The sequence below is a fragment of the Manis pentadactyla genome, chromosome 14 (assembly GCF_030020395.1).
Source record: "Manis pentadactyla isolate mManPen7 chromosome 14, mManPen7.hap1, whole genome shotgun sequence".
In the NCBI taxonomy this organism is placed as follows: domain Eukaryota; kingdom Metazoa; phylum Chordata; class Mammalia; order Pholidota; family Manidae; genus Manis; species Manis pentadactyla.
In genome coordinates this window covers 56,709,912-56,723,422 of record NC_080032.1, presented here as the reverse complement: position 1 = coordinate 56,723,422, position 13,511 = coordinate 56,709,912, and the positions used below count along the sequence as shown (strand labels likewise).

General features: G+C 48.1%; 1 protein-coding gene across 3 annotated transcripts in view; it reads right to left on the bottom strand.

The window, feature by feature from the left end:
* Nucleotides 1-13,148, bottom strand: part of BID (BH3 interacting domain death agonist) — a 33,124-nt gene extending 19,976 nt beyond the window's left edge. The window contains exon 1 of one of the 3 annotated variants that reach the window (XM_036932507.2): nt 12,996-13,148. The gene's annotated coding sequence lies outside the window, so the exon portion shown is untranslated. Of the gene's footprint in view, nt 1-12,375; nt 12,535-12,995 lie in introns of those variants that run through there. The other 2 variants (XM_057491945.1, XM_036932510.2) reach the window with 2 other exon arrangements.
* Nucleotides 13,149-13,511: the final 363 nt, after the last annotated feature.

Here is a 13,511-nt window from a genome sequence, read left to right as displayed (position 1 = left end):
TAAAGTTGATGAACTCATACTTCCCAATTTCAAATTTTATTACTAAGCTACAGTATTCAAGACAGTGTGGTACTGGCAAAGGATAAACATATGGATCAATGGAACAGAAATGAGAGTCCATAAATACACCCAAATATTTATGGCTAATTGGTAAAGAATAGTTTTTACAACAAATGGTGTGGGGGCAAATGGATATCCACAAGTAAAAGTATGAATTTGGGCCCATACCTCACATCATACACAAAAATTTACTAAAAATAGACCACAGACCTAAATGTAAGAGCTAAAACTATAAAACTCTTAAAACTTCACTTATGACTTGGGGTCAGGCAATAATTTCTTAAACACAACATCAAAGGAACAAGAGATACAGAAAAAAATAACTGGACTTCCTGAAAATCAAGAACTTTTGTGCTTTAGAAGAGACCATCAGGGATGAGGAATTCTTTTAACAGTAAAAACCCAATTAAAATTGGGCAACAGAAATATGGTGGCAGGAGAGGTGAGACAGAGGCTTCCTCCTAAACCGCATATAATATGAAAATATTATTAATAAACTAATCCTGAAAGAGCAACAGGAAAGAGGACTGGGCCAGACTGCACACACCTGGAGAAAAGAGCAGACCTCATGGAACAGGGTAACGTACCAAAGCTGTGGCCGAGTGGGACCCAAGCCCTTCCCCCACCCCAGCTCACCAGTGGGAGGAAGAGAAACGGAGTGGGAAGGGAGTGGAGGCCTCAGACTGCTGAATACCTAACTCTGGAGGTCTGCTCTGGGAGCACAAACCTACATTTCGTGGTGCTTTCATGATACTCTTGTGATTAGGGGATTGGAGAGCTAAGAGAGGCAGAATTCATGGAGAGACTGAGATTCCAGCCGCTGTGGAAAGCAGGGATCCATATCTGGCTGCTCTGGGGCAAAAGAAAGGCAGGCAGTCTGAGAGACTTCCTAACAAGGAAGCCCTTAGCAGGAGGGCTGCTAAAGGGGCAAGGATTGCACAGAGCTTACTGCTCAGGAGAAAGGACAGGTAGACAAAATTGTCTGGGTGCACTCTGCCCAGCAGGTTGGGAGCTTTCACGATTTCCAGGTGCTCCAGCTCCCTGGCTGACTACACAGGTCCAAGGACCCGCTCCGTGATAAGCAGCCTACTGTGCCTTTCTCTGGGCCAGCCCCACCTGGCTCGCAAACCAGCAAACCCTACCCTGGCATTAGGCCAGCCAGAGGAAAGATCTGTCTACAGCAACTACAAACGCAAAGCATAGAGGCTTATGCCTGTGTGCTCGGCCAACTGATTCAGGCAGTGGAGACAGGCATAGCAGCGGGAACAGCTCTTTCCTCCCCCCAGGCACCAATACCGCTCCCCTGCGATGACCAACAATTGCTTCAGGGACTGAGCAGCTCCAGAGAGTAGAGCTTCTGGACACCAGAGGGCACCACATACAAATATGAAATGCCAAAGGAACCTGGTCCAAAGTAAAATTAATATAACTCCTGAGAAAGATGACATGAACCTCATAACTCTTCCTGAAAGGGAGTTCGAAATAAAAATCATTAACATGCTAATGGAGGTATGGAAAGATATTCAAGAACTCAGGAATGAATTCCGGTCAGAGATCCAATCGTTGAAGAGCACAATAGAGGGAATTAAAAGCAGATCTGATATGGTGCAGGAGATGATAAATGAAATAGAAACTAAAGAAGACTGCAAAGAAGCTGAGGCACAGAGAGAAAAAAGGATCTCTAAGAATGAAAGAATATTGAGAGAACTGTGTGACCAATTCAAATGGAACAATATTCACATTATAGGGGTACCAGAAGAAGAAGAAGAGAGAGAAAGGGATAGAAAGTGTCCTTAAGGAGGTAATTGCTGAAAACTTCCCCAATCTGGGGAAGGAGATAGTCTCTCAGGCCATGGAGATCCACAGATCCCCCAACACAAGGGACCCAAGGAAGACAACACCAAGACACATAGTAATTAAAATGGAAAAGATCAAGGATAAGGACAGACTGTTAAAAGCAGCCAGAGACAGAAATAGATCACATACAAAGGAAAGCCCATCAGGCTAACATCAGACTTCTCAGCAGAAACCTTACAGGCCAGAAGGGAGTGGCATGATGTATTTAATGCCATGAAGCAGAAGGGCCTGGAACCAAGATTACTTTATCCGGCAAGATTATCATTTAAATTTGAAGGAGGGATTAAACAATTTCCAGATAAGCAAAAGCTGAGAGAATTTACCTCCCACAAACCATCTCTACAGTCTATTTTCAAGGGACTGCTATAGATGGAAGTGTTCCTAAGGGTGGATAGCTGTCACCAGAGGTAATAAGACCACAGTAAAGAAAGTATAACAGCTACTTACTAAGCAAATGCAAAATTAAATTACCTATCCCCAAAGTCAATCAAGGGATACATAAAGAGTACAGAATATGATACCTAACATATAAAGAATGGAGGAGGAAGAAAAAGGAGGAGAAAAAGAACAGAACCTTTAGATTGTGTTTGTAATAGCACATTAAGTGAGTTAAGTTAGACTCTCAGATAGTAAGGAAGTTAACCTTGAACTTTTGGTAACCACGAATCTAAAGTCTGCAATGGCAATAACTACATACCCATTGATAATCACCCTAAATGTAAATGGTCTGTATGCACGAATCAAAAGACACAGAATCACTGAATGGATAAAAAAAACAAAACCCATCTATATGCTGCCTGCAATAGACTCACTTTAAATCCAAAGACATACACAGACTAAAAGTGAAGGGATGGAAGAAGATATTTCATGTAACTAATAGAGAGAAAAAAGCGGGAGTTGCAGTACTTGTATAAGACGAAATAGACTTCAAAAGGAAGAAAGTCATAAGAGATAAAGAAGGACATTACATAATGATAAAGGGGTCAATCCAACAAGAAGATACAATTATAAATATCTATGCTCCCAACACAGGAGCACCTATATATGTGAAATAAATACTAGCTGAATTAAAAGGGGAAAGGACAGATCAACCAGACAGAAAATAAGTAAGGACACAGAGGCCCTGAACAACACATTAGAAGACATGGACCTAACAGACATCTACAGAACTCTACACCCAAAAACAGAAGAATACACATTCTTTCCAAGTGCACACGGAACATTTTCCAGAATAGATCATATACCTGACCACAAAAAGAGCCTCAGTAAATTCAAAAAGACTGAAATTGTACCAACCAGTTTCTCAGACCACAAAGGTATGAAACTAGAAATAAATTACGCAAAGAAAATGAAAAATACCACAAACACATGGAGGCTTCACAACATGCTCCTAAATAACCAATGGATCAGTGACCAAATAAAAACAGAGATCAAGCAATATATGGAGACAAATGACAACAATAATTCAACACAGCAAAATCTGTGGGACACAGTGAAGGCTGTGCTAAGAGGGAAGTATATTGCAATACAGGCCAACCTCAGGAAAGAAGAACAATCCCATATAAGCAGTCTAAAATCACAATTAATGAAACTAGAAAAAGAACAAGTGAGGCCCAAAGTCAGTAGAAGGAGGGACATAATAAAGATTAGAGCAGGCATAAATAAAATTGACAAGAATAAAACAATAGAAATAATCAATGAAAGCAAGAGCTGATTCTTCAAGAAAATTAACAAAATAGATAAATCCCTAGCCGAACTTATCAAGAAAAAAAGAGTCTACACACATAAACAGGATCAGAAATGAGAAAGGGGAAATCACTATGGACACCACAGAAATACAAAGATTAGAGAATACTATGAAAAATTATATGTTAACATACTGGATAACCTAGAAGAAATGGACAACTTTCTAGAAAAATACAACCTCCCAAGACTGACCCAGGAAGAAACAGAAAATCTGAACAGAGCAATTACCAGCAATGAAATTGAATCAGTAATCAAAAAACTACCCAAGAACAAAACACCTGAACCAGATGGCTTCACGGCTAAATTTTATCAAACATTTAGTGAGGACCTAATACCCATTCTTATTAAAGTTCTCAAAAGATAGAAGAGGACGGAATACTTCCAAACTCATTCGATGAGGCTGGCATTACTCTAATACCAAAACCAGGCAAAGACACCACAAAAAAAGAAAATTACAGACCAATATCCCTGACGAACATAGATGCAAAAATACTCGACAAAATATTAGCAAAATGAATTCAAAAATACACCAAAAAGACCATAAATCATGATCAAGTAGGATTTATTCCAGGGATGCAAGGAAGGTACAATATTAGAAAATCCATCAACATCATCCACCACATAAACAAAAAGGGCAAAAACCACATGATCATCTATCTCCACAGATGCTGAAAAAGAATTTGACAAAATTCAACATCCATTAATGATAAAAACTCTCAACAAAATGGGTATAGAGGGCAAGTACCTCAACATAATAAAGGCCATATATCACAAACCCACAGCCAACATCATACTTAACAGCAAGAAGCTGAAAGCTTTTCCTTTAAGATTGGGAACAAGACAAGGATGCCCACTTTCTCCATTTCTATTCAGCATAGTACTGGAGGTCCTAGCCACAGCAATCAGACAAAACAAAGAAATACAAGGCATCCAGATTGGCAAGGAAGAAGTTAAACTGTCCCTGTTAGCAGATGACATGATAATGTACATTAAAAACCCTAAAGACTCCACTCCAAAACTACTAGAACTGATATCTGAATTCAGCAAAGTTGGAGGATACAAAATTGATACACAGAAATCTGTGGCATTCCTATACACTAACAATGAACTAGCAGAGAGAGAAATGAGGAAAACAATTCCATTCACAATTGCACCAAAAAGAATAAAGTACCTAGGAATAAACCTAACCAACGAAGTGAAAGACCTATACTCTGAAAACTACAAGACACTCATGAGAGAAATTAAAGAAGATACCAATAAATGGAAACACATCCTGTGCTCATGGATAGGAAGAATTAATATTGTCAAAATGGCCATCCTAAACCATAAAACTCTTAGAAAAAAAACATAGGCAAAACTCTCTTGGACATAAACATGAGTGACTTCTTCATGAACATATCTTCCCGGGCAAGAGAAACAAAAGCAAAAATGAACAACTGGGACTACATCAAACTAAAAAGTTTCTGTACAGCAAAGGACACCACCAATAGAACAAAAAGGCATCCTACAGTATGGGAGAATATATTCATAAATGACAGATCCAATAAAGGGTTGACATCCAAAACATATAAATAGCTCACACACCTCAACAAACAAAAAGTGAACAATCCAATTAAAAAATGGGCAGAGGAGTGAACAGACAGTTCTCCAAAGAAGAAATTCAGATGGCCAACAGACACATGAAAAGATGCTCCACATGGCTTGTCATCAGAGAAATGCAAATTAAAACCACAATGAGATATCAGCTCACACCAGTAAGCATCACCACCATCCAAAAGACAAACAACAACAAAGTTGGCGAAGAAAGGGGAACCCTCCTACACTGCTGGTGGGAATGTAAATTAGTTCGACCATTGTGGAAAGCAGTATGGAGATTCCTCAAAAAAGTCAAAATAGAAATACCATTTGACCCAGGAATTCCACTCCTAGGAATTTACCCTAAGAATACAGCAGCCCAGTTTGAAAAAGACATATGCACCCCTATGTTTATCACAGCACTACTTACAATAGTCAAGAAATGGAAGCAACCTAAGTGTCCATCAGTAGATGACTGAATAAAGAAGAGGTGATACAATGGAATATTATTCAGCCATAAGAAAACAAATCCTACCATTTGCAACAACATGGATGGAGCTAGAGGGTATTATGCTCAGTGAAATAAGCCATGCGGAGAAAGACAAGTATCAAATGATTTCGCTCATCTATGGAGTAGAAGAACCAAGAAAAAACTGAAGGAACAAAACAGCAGCAGACTCACAGAACCCAAGAATGGACTAACAGTTACCAAAGGGAAAGGGACTGGGAAGGATGGGTTGGAAGGGAAGGTTAAGGGGTGGGGGAGAAAGGGGGCATTAGAATTAGCACTCATAATGTGTGTGGGGCACGGGGAAGGCTGTACAGCACGGAGAGGACAGGTAGTGATTCTACAGCATCTTACTATGCTGATGGACAGTGACTGCAATGGGGTATGTGGAGGGTACTTGGTGATGGAGGGAATCTAGTAAACATAATGTTCCTCATGTAATTGTAGATTAATGATACCAAAACAAAAAAAAAATGGCCATCTGGCCTAAAGCAATCTACAGGTTCAATGCAATTCCTATCAAAATACCAACAGCATTCTTCAACGAACTAGAGAAATCATCCTAAAATTCATATGGAACCACAAAAGACCCCCAACAGCCAAAGCAATCCTGAGAAGGAAGAATAAAGCAGGGGGAATAATGCTCCCCAACTTCAAGCTCTACTACAAAGCCACAGCAATCAAGACAATTTGGTACTGGCACAAGACGAGATCCACAGACCAGTGGAACAGAATAGAGTCGAGACATTAACCCAAACATATATGGTCAATTAATATACGATAAAGGAGCCACAGACACACAGTGGGGAAATGACAGCCTTTTCAACAGCTGGTGTTGGCAAAACTGGACAGCTACATGCAAGAGAATGAAACTGGATTATTGTTTAACCTAACACACAAACGTAAACTCAAAATGGATTAAAGACTTGAATGTAAGTCCTGAAACCATAAAACTCTTAGAAGACAATAGGCAAACATCTCCTGAATATAAGCATGAGCAACTTCTTCCTGAACACATCTCCTCGAGAAAGGGAAACAAAAGCAAAAATGAACACATGGGACTACATCAAACTAAAGTTTCTGTATGGCAAAGGACACCATTAACAGAACAAAAAGGCATCCTACAGTATGGGAGAATATATTTGTAAATGACATAGACGACAAGGGGTTAACATCCAAAATATATAAAGAACTTACACGCTTCAACACCCAAAAAGCAAATAACCTGATTAACAAATGGGCAGAGGATATGAAGAGACAGTTCTCCAAAGAAGAAATTCAGATGGCCAACAGACACATGAAAAGATGCTCCACATCACTAGTCATCAGAAAAATGCAAATTAAAACCACAATGAGATATCACCTCACACCAGTTAGGATGGCCAGCATCTAAAAGACAAACAACAAATGCTGGTGAAGATGTGGAGAAAGGGGAACCCTCCTACACTGCTGGTGGGAATGTAAATTAATTCACCATTGTGGAAAGCAGTATGGAGGTTCCTCAAAAAACTCAGAATAGAAATACCATTTAACGGAGGAATTACACTCCTAGGAATTTACCCTAAGAATGCAGCAGCCCAGTTTGAAAAAGTCATATGCACCCATATGTTTATCGCAGCACTATTTACAATAGCCAAGAAATGGAAGGAACCTAAGTGTCCATCAGTAGATAAATGGATAAAGAAGATGTGGTACATATCACAACGGAATATTATTCAGCCAAGATTAGGATTTCTAAGAAGAAAACAAATCCTACCATTTTCAACAACATGGATGGAGCTAGAGGGTATTATGCTCAGTGAAATAAGCCAGGTGGAGAAAGACAAGTATCAAATGATTTCACTCATCTGTGGAGTAAAAGAAGAAAGAAAAAACTGAAGGAACAAAACAGCAGCAGACTCACAGAACCCAAGAATGGACTAACAGTTACCAAAGGGAAAGGGACTGGGGAGGATGGGTGGGAAGGGAGGGATATGAGGGGAAAAGGGGCATTACGATCAGCACACATAATGTGGGGGGCAGCACGGGAAGGCAGTATAACACAGAGAAGACAAGTAGTGATTCTATAGCATCTTACTACACTGATGGACAATGACTGTAATGGGGTATGTGGTTGGGACTTGATAATGGGGAGAGTCTAGTAACCATAATGGTGCTCATGTAATTGTACATTAATGATTCCAAAAAATACATATATATATTGATTATGTGTGTGCACATTGGAGAACAAAAAAGGAAAGGGGGTGTCACCAAGGCCAAAGTGGAGCCCCAGTAACCAGTCCCCGGCACTTCTGGCCAGAGCTGGCTGGGGGGCAGTTACTGTTTCAGTGGACAAGGACGGCAAGCAGGTGTGACAGAAGGCCCTCCTTGCCTGAGTCCCAGCCCTTCCACCCTTCGAGTTCCAGCAGAAAGCTTAGTCTCCTCCTCTAGGAAAGGGGATGACATCCTGCATGTGGAACAGGGCAAGTGCTGCGGACACTGGCGTGGGGATAGCCAGGGCTGCTGTTAACACATGAAAGCCACCCCAAGGAGGTGCTATGGCCAGCAAGGCCACTGGCTCAGCGCTGTCAGCCATTAAGAGTCGGGGAACTTCCTAGAAGATATGGGGAGAAATCGGGTTTTTTGAGAAGTGGTGCACTCCTGGGGCCAGCTGGCCTCCCAGGTCCAGCCAGGCCCAATCTGTTGCCTGGACCAGGGGGATGGCAAAGGAGGTGTGCTGGGCTAGACCCCTCCTCAAGGCTGTGCTTCACCTAGTCCCAGGGGTCTGCCAGCCTAGGCCAACCCACCCACCATGTCCAGGACAGGAAATGCCTGCTGGAAAGTTCTACAGAGGTTCCAGCCAAGGGTCATTTACCTCCTCAACTGCAGCAGGCCTGCCTGGATTCTAGGGTCCACAGTGGTGCCAAGCCTGGCTGTGGGCCTCTACTCGTGCCCCCACACAGACACAGATAAATGACCCAAACACAGTGGCCTCCCCACCACAGCTCAGGGTTCCGCCCACTAAACCCCCAAGGTGGGCCTATTGAGCAGCTGCTGGTACATAGCACCCCCAGCCCTGGGACCCAGCCTGACTCCCCAGATGGTGGCACTACACTAATGGCCTCGCTGCTGTGGGGGACTCATTCACCCACTAGCCTTCCCCCAAACGGGGGCACAGAGCCCGAGACCTCAGGCTGGGTTTTCTGCCCACAGGACCAGAGTCACTCAACTCCAGGCCTCTCCCCAGACCTCATCCTGGATGCCATCCTGCCACAGCCCCTGCCACTCCCGCAGGCCAGCACCTCCCTGTCACACCCTCCTGTTGCCCCTTGCCCCTAACTGGACTCTAGTCCCCCTGCTCCCACTTCAGCCAGCTCTCCCTGGGGAGACACTCTAAACCCCTACGTTCCCCAGGCCCAGCAGCCCTTAAGAGACCCACACATGCCCAGCCCACAGAGGGATTCTCTAAAGGGGGACAGGTGGAGGGGTCACAGCTGGCTCTGAACTGGCTCCATGACTTCACTTTCATCACCTGTAAAAAGGGACACTGACTGCCCTGTGGGGTCAACAGAGATAGCGGGGAAAGTGCCCACCCACAAGGTCTTATCTTTCCATTTGACCCCGCTGCCAACATGGCAGGCGGGCACCCAGAGCCCAGGACAGAGCTCCTGCAACAGCGCCATCCCGAACCCAGACGCAAGCATGCATGTGAGAAACACCCCACCCCCAAGGTTTTGCAGCTGCTTAACTTCACAGAGTTAGCATGAGAATTAAAATTATACATGTCTGTGCAAATCACATCAGCAAAAGATCAGAGATGCCCACAAGCAGCAAAACGGCTCCCGGCCGAGGACCCACTGGGGACAAGCATGGCCACCTCCCCTCTCCACACACACTGTGCTGTCCACTAAGACCCAGGCCGCAGCCCTCTCTTTCCTCAGAAGAAAGGGGCTTTTGACTGAGCACATCAGGTGAATGCTGACCTGCCCCACTGGTCAGTACAGGGCCAACATGGCAGGAACCCAGCGACTACAGGCTCGGAGGTGCCCCCAGACCAGACAGAAGCCCAGGCAGGAAGCTTTGCAAAAAGCTCCACAGTGGAGCTGTCTACGTGGTGGCGGCCTCTCCACACGGGGCAGCTTGTGACCGTTACTGTGTGCCTGCGAGTAGCCAGTCCCTTTGAAGCCCACTCTACCTTCTCCCCTTTACAAGTCCACTGCCCAGCACCTACCTCAAACCCCAAGCTGAAGGATTACTGAGGAGAGAGGGTGATTCGAAACAAACCACTTCCTCATCTTCTAAACTGGCAGCTCCCAGGACCCTGCTCACAAACCCCCAAAACCAACCCAGAACTGGATCTGCAAGGCAGCAGATCCCCCAGAAACTGCTGCATTATGCCTCATCCCATGATCAAGTTTTTCTTTCATTTGAAACTTCCCCATTTGACCCCAGAAGGTCAGGCCGGAAGAGGAGAGCAAGAAAGGGAAAGGACTGAGGCGGGGTGGGGACAGGGTTCCTGGGGAAAATCCCGCCAAGAAGGCCCATGGCACTGTCTGAAGCTTCACGGTGCCCCCGACACCCCCAGCTGCCCCTCACCCGGTTGCCTGCAAGGAGGGGAGTCCACAGGCAGGCCTCGGTTGTTCTCAGCTCCCCACCCCGGAGGGCTCACAGGTGCGGGGCAGGCACCAAATATGGGGAACAGGGCAGTGAGTGGCCCGTAAGTCCAGGCAGTGTACACAATGGTTAAAGGCCGGCACTCTGGGGTCAGACTCCCTCAGCTCTGACTGGACAAGTTATTTGACTTCTCCATGCCTCAGTTTGCCCATGGAAAGAGCATGATGATGACCTGGTCTGATTACAAGCCAATTTATACACTCCAAGTTCTCTGTGTGTGTATCTGGCACAGTCAGCTCTGTATGTCATACTTGGTCATTGCCATCCTCCATTAGCTGTCTTTTTCAGGCCCGTTAGTGGCTCTGGGCACATGTGGCCTCAGGGGGGGCCTGTCAGTGACTCCGAGCCAAGGATGCGTGAGGTCTTGGGGGTGGCCCATCAGGTGTGGCAGCCAAGGTGCTACTAATGAGATCCTGTGTATGGCAGGCCCTGCAAGGTGGGCAGCTGGCTCTCCACAGCTCCTGCCTGGCCAATGGTCACCAGAGGTGCGACCACAGAAAGCACTGCCAGTGGCCATGGCTCTAGAGTGAGGCTTCTCAGGGCAGGCAGTCCAGAGCAACACCCTGGGTGCCACCACCAAGACACACACGGTCCTTGGCCAGGATGGATGCTTGGCCTTGAAAACGGACAGGTCTACAGCCTCACGTCCCAGGCCTCAATCCATCCATCCTGCACTAGAGGATGGGGGAGAACACTGCCCTTCCACAAAGCCAGGGCTCCTGTCCTGGAAGGCTCTGTCATCTGATGGCCATGCTCTTCCCTTCCTCCCCCAACTTCCTTCTGATTCCCACGGCCTAGGCACTGCAAGGCCCCCAGACAGACCAGTCTTATTTGCAAATGAGTGGACTCTCTGGTTCTTCCTCTGTTTCACCAGGGTGGCTAAGGTTATGAGCTTCCCTGGCAAAGTGCTGGAGCAGGACCTGCAACACCCCTTCCCACCTGCATACACCTCTGTCCCACAGAGGCACCCCTGCCCCCCAGCACTCCCCCGAGTGCACTGTCCCATGTTCCAGAGCTGGCAGACTCCTACTCATCCTTCAGCAGCCACCTCAGATAGCCCAGCCTCCTCAGACAAACTGCCAGCAGCTGCCCCAGGGCCCCTTGGCTCAGCACAAAGTGGAGCAGACTGCATCCTGGTGCCTCTCGGTGGCCAGTCTGCGTCTCTGTTCCTACAAGACAAACCTATCCCCTATGGCCCTGAGCCCAGCACAGCAAGGCACCTGGTGCTCAAGGAAGCCCACGAGAAGCCAGCTTCTGAGCCCAACAGATGAAGGGCTGCACAAGGCCTCCCGCAGGTGCTGACCCTGCACCTCTTCCCTTCCTAGACAGGAGCAAGAGGAGCACACACTCTGGAGGGCAAGTAAAAACTTGGCCCGCACCCTCTCCCGGCGCTGCCTTACTACAGCTCTGCCCACCTTAATCTTTAACGCCAGAGGATTCCCCTCCCACTCTCCTCCGAGCTCCCGGCTCAGACTCTCTCCTGGCTCAGACTCTCTCCCAGGAGGAGTCATGGATGACTCCCAGTGGCCCTTGCTCAGGGTATGCCCAAAGTGGCACAGACCCAGGCCCGGGAGAGCCCTCCCCATCTCAGAGCCTGCTGTGCACCAGATGGGCAGAGATGGAATGTGGAAAAACCACATCTTCCTGCACCTTCCCCCAACTCCCTTCCACAGAGAGCTGCCAGCTGAGTGAGGCTTAAGCAAGCAGATGGGACTAGCAGAAAGGGCGGGTGAGCCAGGGTGGGATCAGGCAGCAGCCTGAAAAGGTAGGGGCGCCCTGTGCTGGGTCCTCATCCTGCTCTCACCTCCCCACCCCCAGGCCCAACAGAGGAAGGCCAGTCCAACCCCAGGCCTGAGCTGTTTCTCAAACTCATCCCTCTCCACTGCCGCCACCACCGTCCCACCGCGACGCCAGCCCGGGAGGTACTGGCCGACCTGTGGGGTGAATGAAGACATGAGCACTGCCAGCGCAGCCACCTGTTGGATGAGTTTCGGTGCTCTCCAGGGTCTCCCGCGGTGATCCACTCAGCAAACTGATTTCTTCCGCCAAGCAGTATTTGTATATGATTTCTAACAGTTCTAAGACAGGCACTCTGGCCACACCGGGGCAGGCATGAACGGGTGTCGGGAAAACTGCTCTAGAGCAGAGTCGAAGCTCTATATCTGGATTTGGGACGGCATGTGGCGCTGACAGGTGTGTGACCTGAGATCCCGTCGGTTTTTCACCCCGAACCCAGAGACCCACGGACGGATGTCTCAGTACGCAACCCCCCGGCCGCCCCGGCCGCTCAGCCCGAGGCTTAAGTGCAGAGGAGACAACAAAGTCCTCTCCCGCCGCCCCTGGGGTCACCACTCGGCACGGAAAAGAACCGGGGGCCGCACGGGCCCCTCGTGCCCCGCCGGCGCCGTCTGGACTGCAGGATCCACGGAGGGGCGCAGGCGAGCGGGAACCCAGGGGGCCCGCGCCTGCCCTTCGGCCTCGGGGCGCACCACAGCGCCCAGCCCCGCGTCCGCCAGGGAAGGGCTTTCGAACTTGCGGCTCGGCGCACTAGAGGCCCCGGGGCCGCGGCGCACGAGGCCGCCGCGGGGCTACTCACCCACCAGCAGCCGCAGCGCGAGGCTGAGAGGCGGACACCGGGGTGCGGGCGCGGCCCAGACTCCGCCGCAGTCCCCGCGGCGCGCAGCGTCCGCACAACCACCATCCGCTTCCTCGATTCTAGGCGGGCACAGCTCCGCCCCGCCCCGCCCCCGCCCGCTTCTCTTCCGCCCGCCTGTCCCGCCGACGCCCCGCCCCGCGCCCTCTCCCGCCCTCCAGGCTCCGCCCCGTAGCCGCCCTCCTAGCCTGCCGAGGACCCGCCCCCGCGCCTCGCCTCGCCCCGCCGAGGTCTGGCGGCGGCCCCGCGCCTGCGCACGGGAGTGCGCAGCGTCCGCGACGGAAACTACAGGAGAGGAAGTGTCTGGGAAGGACTGCACCTCAACACAGAAATAGAAACTGAGTTTAAAAAGAAGAAGAGATAGACTGGAAGGAAATAGTCATCACATGGTTATGAGGCGGGGACTGTGGGCTTAGAATAGGGTGAGGGCCTCTGGAAAAAGACCCCTTCCGAAACTCC